The 6,517-nt window shown below is 41.5% G+C and overlaps 1 non-coding gene across 1 annotated transcript; it reads right to left on the reverse strand.

Moving 5' to 3' along the window:
* Nucleotides 1–526: 526 nt before the first annotated feature.
* LOC112799551 (small nucleolar RNA R71) lies at nucleotides 527–630 on the reverse strand. The gene has a single exon (XR_003201125.1). It is a non-coding gene; the product is annotated as a small nucleolar RNA R71 (small nucleolar RNA).
* Between the last annotated feature and the right edge of the window lie 5,887 nt (nucleotides 631–6,517).

Below are 6,517 nucleotides of genomic sequence, written 5' to 3' on the forward strand. Positions count from 1 at the left end.
GGAGAAGGGCACTCTTGTTGAAGTTGATCCAGAACCTGAAAGGACTCTGAAGAGAAAATTAAGAGAAGCTAAATTACAACAATCCAGAAACAACCTTTCAGAAATTTTCGAACAGGAGAAGGACATGGCAGCCGCAAATAATAATGATAATAATGCAAGGAGAATGCTTGGTGACTTCACAAAGCCAACATCCAAGTTTGATGGAAGAAGCATCTCCATTCCTGCCATTGGAGCCAATAACTTTGAGCTTAAGTCTCAACTAGTTGCTTTAATGCAACAAAACTGCAAGTTTTATGGACTTCCATCTGAGGATCCTTATCAGTTTTTAACTGAGTTCTTGCAGATCTGTGAGACTGTAAAGACGAATGGAGTTGATCCTGAAGTCTACAGACTCATGCTTTTCCCTTTTGCTGTAAGAGACAGAGCCAGAATATGGTTGGATTCACAACCTAAGGATAGCCTGGACTCCTGGGATAAGCTGGTCACTGCCTTCTTGGATAAATTCTTTCCTCCTCAAAAGCTGAGCAAGCTGAGAGTGGATGTTCAAACCTTCAAACAAAAAGATGGTGAATCCCTCTATGAAGCTTGGGAAAGATACAAGCAGTTGACCAAAAGATGTCCATCTGACATGTTTTCAGAATGGACCCTATTAGATATATTCTATTATGGTCTCTCTGAATTTTCGAAAATGTCACTGGACCACTCTGCAGTTGGATCTATTCACCTGAAGAAAATGCCTGAAGAGGCTCAAGAACTCATTGACATGGTTGCAAACAACCAGTTCATGTATACCTCTGAGAGGAATTCCGTAAATAATGGGGTACCTCAGAAAATTAAGGAGTTCTTGAAATTGATGCTCTGAATGCCATATTGGCTCAGAACAAAATGTTGACTCAACAGGTCAACATAATCTCTCAAAATTTGAATGGATTGCAACATGCATCCAACAGTGCTAGAGAGGCAGCTTCTGAAGAAGCTTATGATCCTGAGAACCCTGCCATGGCAGAGGTTAATTACATGGGTGAACCATATGGAAACACCTATAACCCATCATGGAGAAATCATCCAAATTTCTCCTGGAAGGATCAACAAAACCCTCAACAAGGCTTTAACAATGGTGGACGCAATAGGCTGAATAATAGTAAGCCATATCCATCATCTTCTCAGCAACAGACAGAGAACTCTGAACAAAATAATTCTAATTTAGCTAATATAGTCTCTGATCTGTCAAAGGCCACTTTCAGTTTCATGAATGAAACCAGATCCTCCATTAGAAATTTGGAGGCACAAGTGGGCCAGCTGAGTAAGAAAGTTATTGAAACTCCTCCCAGTACTCTCCCAAGCAATACAGAAGAAAATCCAAAAGGAGAGTGCAAGGCCATTGATTTAATCAAAGTGGCCGAATGCATAGGGGAGGAGGAGGACGAAAATCCATGTGAGGAAGACCTCCTGGGACGTTCCTCAAGCAAGAAGGAGTTTTCTATTAAGGATCCTGAGGAATCTGAGGCTCACCTAGAGACCATAGAGATTCCATTAAATCTCCTTCTGCCATTCATGAGCTCTGAAGACTATTCATCCTCTGAAGAGGATGAAGATGTGACTGGAGAGCAAGTTGCTCAATACTTAGGAGCTATCATGAAGCTGAATGCCAAGTTATTTGGTAATGAGACTTGGGAAAGTGAACCTCCCTTGCTCATTAGTGAACTAGATACTTGGATTCAGAGAACTCTACCTCAAAAGAAACAAGATCCTGGCAAGTTCTTAATACCTTGCACCATAGGCACCATGAGCTTTGAAAAAGCTCTATGTGATCTTGGGTCAGGGATAAATCTGATGCCACTCTCTGTAATGGAGAAGCTAGGAATCATTGAGGTACAACCTGCCTTGTTCTCATTACAATTGGCAGACAAGTCAGTGAGACAAGCTTATGGAATAGTAGAGGACGTGCTAGTAAAGGTTGAAGGCCTTTACATCCCTGCTGATTTCATAATCCTAGACACTAGGAAGGAAGATGATGAATGCATCATCCTAGGAAGACCTTTCCTGGCCACAGCAGGAGCTGTGATAGATGTCAACAGAGGTGAGTTAGTCCTTCAATTGAATGGGGACTACCTTGTGTTCAAGGCACATAGCCATCCCTCTGTGACAAAAGAGAGCAAGCATGAAGAGCTTCTCTCAGTTCAGAGTCAAGAAGAGCCCACACAGTCAAACTCTAAGTTTGGTATTGTGAGGCCACAACCAAACTTTAAGTTTGGTGTTCAAACTCCATATCCAAACTCTAAGTTTGGTGTGGACAACTATACAACATTGACCTGATCACCTTGTGGCTCCATGAGAGCCACTGTCAAGCTATTGACATTAAAGAAGCGCTTGTTGGGAGGCAACCCAATTTTATTTATCTAATTTTATTTTATTTTGTTTCTTTGTTATTTTTGTGTTTAATTAGGTACATGATCATGAGGAGTCACGAAAAAATCAAAAAAATTAAAAACAGAGTCAAAAACAGAAGAAAAAAAATTTTTCACCCTGGAGGACGCACGGGCTGGCGTTCAACGCCCAGAAGGTGCATCTGGCCGGCGTTCAACGCCAGAACAGAGCACCATTCTGGCGCTGAACGCCAGAAACAAGCAACAACCTGGCGTTTAACGCCAGGATGTGCACACAGAGGACAATCTGGCGCTGAACGCCAGGAACAAGCATGAAACTGGCGTTCAACGCCAGAAACATGCATCACATGGGCGTTGAACGCCCAGAACATGCACCAATGGGCGTTTGAACGCCAGAATGATGTATGAAGGCATTTTGCATGCCTGTATGGTGAAGGAATGGTATTTCTTTTCACCTCAGGATCTGTGGACCCCACAGGATCACCTCAGGATCTGTGGACCCCACAGGATCCCCACCCACCATATTCCCACCTTACCTTCTAATCCTACTTTTGTGATTTGAATTCCCCATGTCACAATTTCCAATCTTCTTCATCAATCACCTCAAATCCTCTTCCCAATCACCCCATTCACCATTCACATCAACCTCCTCTTTCCCACCCAACCCCACCCATATAGCCGAATCCATCTCCCCTCACTCACCTCCATCTTCTTCTTCTTCTCTTCTTTCTTTTCTTGCTCGAGGGCGAGCAATATTTTAAGTTTGGTGTGGTAAAAGCATAGCTTTTTGCTTCTCCATTACCATTGATGGCACCTAAGGCCAGAGAAACCTCAAAGGAAAGACAAAAGCTTCCACCTCTGAGTCTTGGGAGATGGAAAGACTTATATATAAGCTGGAATAGCTCAGTTGGTTAGAACATGTGGCTGCAAATCAAGAGATCCCTGAGATACCTCAGGGGATAAGTTGTCCTCCACACAAATATTGGAAGCAATTAAGGGTGGAACATCATGAGCACTCCATCATTCTCCAAGAAATAAGAGAAGATTAAAGAGCAATGAGGGAGGAGCAACAAAGGCAAGGAAGGGACATAGAATTGAAAGAGTACCATTGGTTCTTCAAGAAGGCGCCACCCTCACTCAGGTGGATTCATTCCTTGTTCTTATTTCTTTCTGTTTTCGATTTTTAATGTTGTGTTTATCTATGTTTTGTGTCTCTACTTCATGATCATTAGTATGTAACCATGCCTTAAAGCTATGAATAAAATCCATTAATCCTTCACCTCTCTTAAATGAAAAATGTTTTAATTCAAAAGAACAAGAAGTACATAAATTTCGAAATTATTATTGAATTTAATTTAATTATATTGATGTGGTGGCAATAACTTTTGTTTTCTGAATGAATGCTTGAACAGTGCATATTTTTGATCTTGTTGTTTATGAGTGTTAAAATTGTTGGCTCTTGAAAGAATGATGAACAAAGAGAAATGTTATTGATGAACTGAAAAATTCATGAATTGATTCTTGAAGCAAGAAAAAGCAGTGAAAAAGCAAAAGCTTGAAAAAAAAAATGGCGAAAAAAAAAAGAAAAAGCAAGCAGAAAAAGCCAATAGCCCTTAAAACCAAAAGGCAAGGGTAGCAAGGATCCAAGGCTTTGAGCATCAATGGATAGGAGGGCCCAAGGAAGTTAAATCCAGGCCTAAGCGGCTAAATCAAGCTGTCCCTAACCATGTGCTTGTGTCATGAAGGTCCAAGTGAAAAGCTTGAGACTGAGTGGTTAAAGTCGTGATCCAAAAGAGTGTGCTTAAGAGCTCTGGACACCACTAACTGGGGACTCTAGCAAAGCTGAGTCACAATCTGAAAAGGTTCACCCAGTTATGTGTCTGTGGCATTTGTGTATCCGGTGGTAATACTGGAAGACAAAGTGCTTAGGGCCACGGCCAAGACTCATAAGTAGCTGTGTTCAAGAATCAACATGCTTAACTAGGAAAGTCAATAACACTATCTGAAATTCTAAGTTCCTAGAGAAGCCAATCACTCTAAACTTCAAAGGAAAAAGTGAGATGCCAAAACTGTTCAGAAGCAAAAAGCTACAAGTCCCGCTCATCTAATTAAATTAATATTCATTGACATTCTGAAATTTATAGTATATTCTCTTCTTTTATCCTATTTGATTTTCAGTTGCTTGGGGACAAGCAACAATTTAAGTTTGGTGTTGTGATGAGCGGATAATTTATATGCTTTTTGGCATTGTTTTTATATAGTTTTTAGTAAGTTTAAGCTACTTTTAGGGATGTTTTCATTAGTTTTTATGTTAAAATTCACATTTCTGGACTTTACTATGAGTTTGTGTGTTTTTCTATGATTTCAGGTAAATTCTGACTGAAATTGAGGGATTTGAGCAAAACTCTGATGAAGGCTGACAAAAGGACTGCTGATGCTGTTGGAATCTGACCTCCCTGCACTCGAAATGGATTTCTGGAGCTACAGAACTCCAATTGGCGCGCTCTCAACGGCGTTGGAAAGTAGACATCCAGGGCTTTCCAGCAATATATAATAGTCCATACTTTATTCGAAGAATGATGACGTAACTTGGCGTTAAACGCCAAGTTCATGCTGCTGTCTGGAGTTAAACGCCAGAAAAACGTCATGATCCGGAGTTGAACGCCCAAAACACGTCATAACCTGGAGTTTGACGCCAAGAAATGCCTCTACTCGTGGATTGATCAAGCTCAGCCCAAGCATGCACCAAGTGGGCTCCGGAAGTGGATTTATGCATCAATTACTTACTCATGTAAACCCTAGTAGCTAGTCTAGTATATATAGGACATTTATCTATTGTATTAGACATCCTGGATTGATTCTGAATCCTGTGATCACGTTCTGGGGGCTGGCCATTCGGCCATGCCTGAACCCTTTGCTTATGTATTTTCAACGGTGGAGTTTCTGCACACCATAGATTAAGGGTGTGGAGCTCTGCTGTACCTCAAGTATTAATGAAATTCTAGCTTCTTTTATTCAAATGCTATCTTAGTTTTATTCCAAGATATTCATTCGTACCCAATAACATGATGAATATAATGATTAAAGTGAATATCATTATCATTCTCACTTATGAACGCGCGTGATTGACAACCACTTCCGTTCTACATGCAACAGAGCTTGAATGCGTATCTCTTAGATTCCCCAACAGAATCTTCGTGGTATAAGCTAGATAGATGGCGGCATTTATGAGGATCCGAAAAGTCTCACCTTGTCTGTGGTATTCCGAGTAGGATCCTGGGAATCCGGAAAGTCTAACCTTGTCTGTGGTATTCCGAGTAGGATTCCGGTAATGAATGACTGTGACGTGCTTCAAACTTGTAACCTGCTGGGCGTTAGTGACAGACGCAAAAGAGGGATTCTATTCCAGTAGGGGAGGGAACCAACCGGTGATTAGCCGTACTGTGACAGAGTGCGTGAGCATTAGTTTTCACTGCGAGGATGGGATGTAGCCATCAGCCATGGGTGATGCCTCCAGACTGGTTAGCTGTGCGAGTGACAGCCGCACAGGATATTTCCCCGAGAGGAAGAAAGTAGCCACAGTTGATGGTGAACCCCTATACAAAGCTTGCCATGGAAAGGAGTAAGAAGGATTGAGTAGAAGCAATAGGAGAGCAGGCGTCCTTGGGCTCTACAGCATCTCCATCCGCTTATCTGAAACTCCCACCAATGAATCTGCATAAGTATTCTATCCCTTTTATTATTCCTTTTTATTTATTATTCCAATAATCACAATTACCCTTTAATCTCCCTAACTGAGATCTACAAGGTGACCATAGCTTGCTTCATACCAACAATCTCTGTGGATTCGACCCTTACTCGCGTAAGGTTTATTACTTGGACGACCCAGTACACTTGCTGGTTAGTTGAACGGAGTTGTGAATTCAGCTGCTGCCCCTTAGAAGCCTTCATCTCAAAATAATTAGAACATGGATCACAATTTCGTCCACCAGTCACCTAAGGCCAGAGAATCCTCTAGAAAAGGAAAAGGGAAGACAAAAGCTTCCACCTCCGAGTCATGGAAGATGGAAAGATTCATCTCCAAGAGCCATCAAGACCACTTCTATGATGTTGTGGCAAAGAAGAAGGTG

This window comes from Arachis hypogaea, chromosome 4 (genome assembly GCF_003086295.3).
Source record: "Arachis hypogaea cultivar Tifrunner chromosome 4, arahy.Tifrunner.gnm2.J5K5, whole genome shotgun sequence".
NCBI classification, from domain to species: domain Eukaryota; kingdom Viridiplantae; phylum Streptophyta; class Magnoliopsida; order Fabales; family Fabaceae; genus Arachis; species Arachis hypogaea.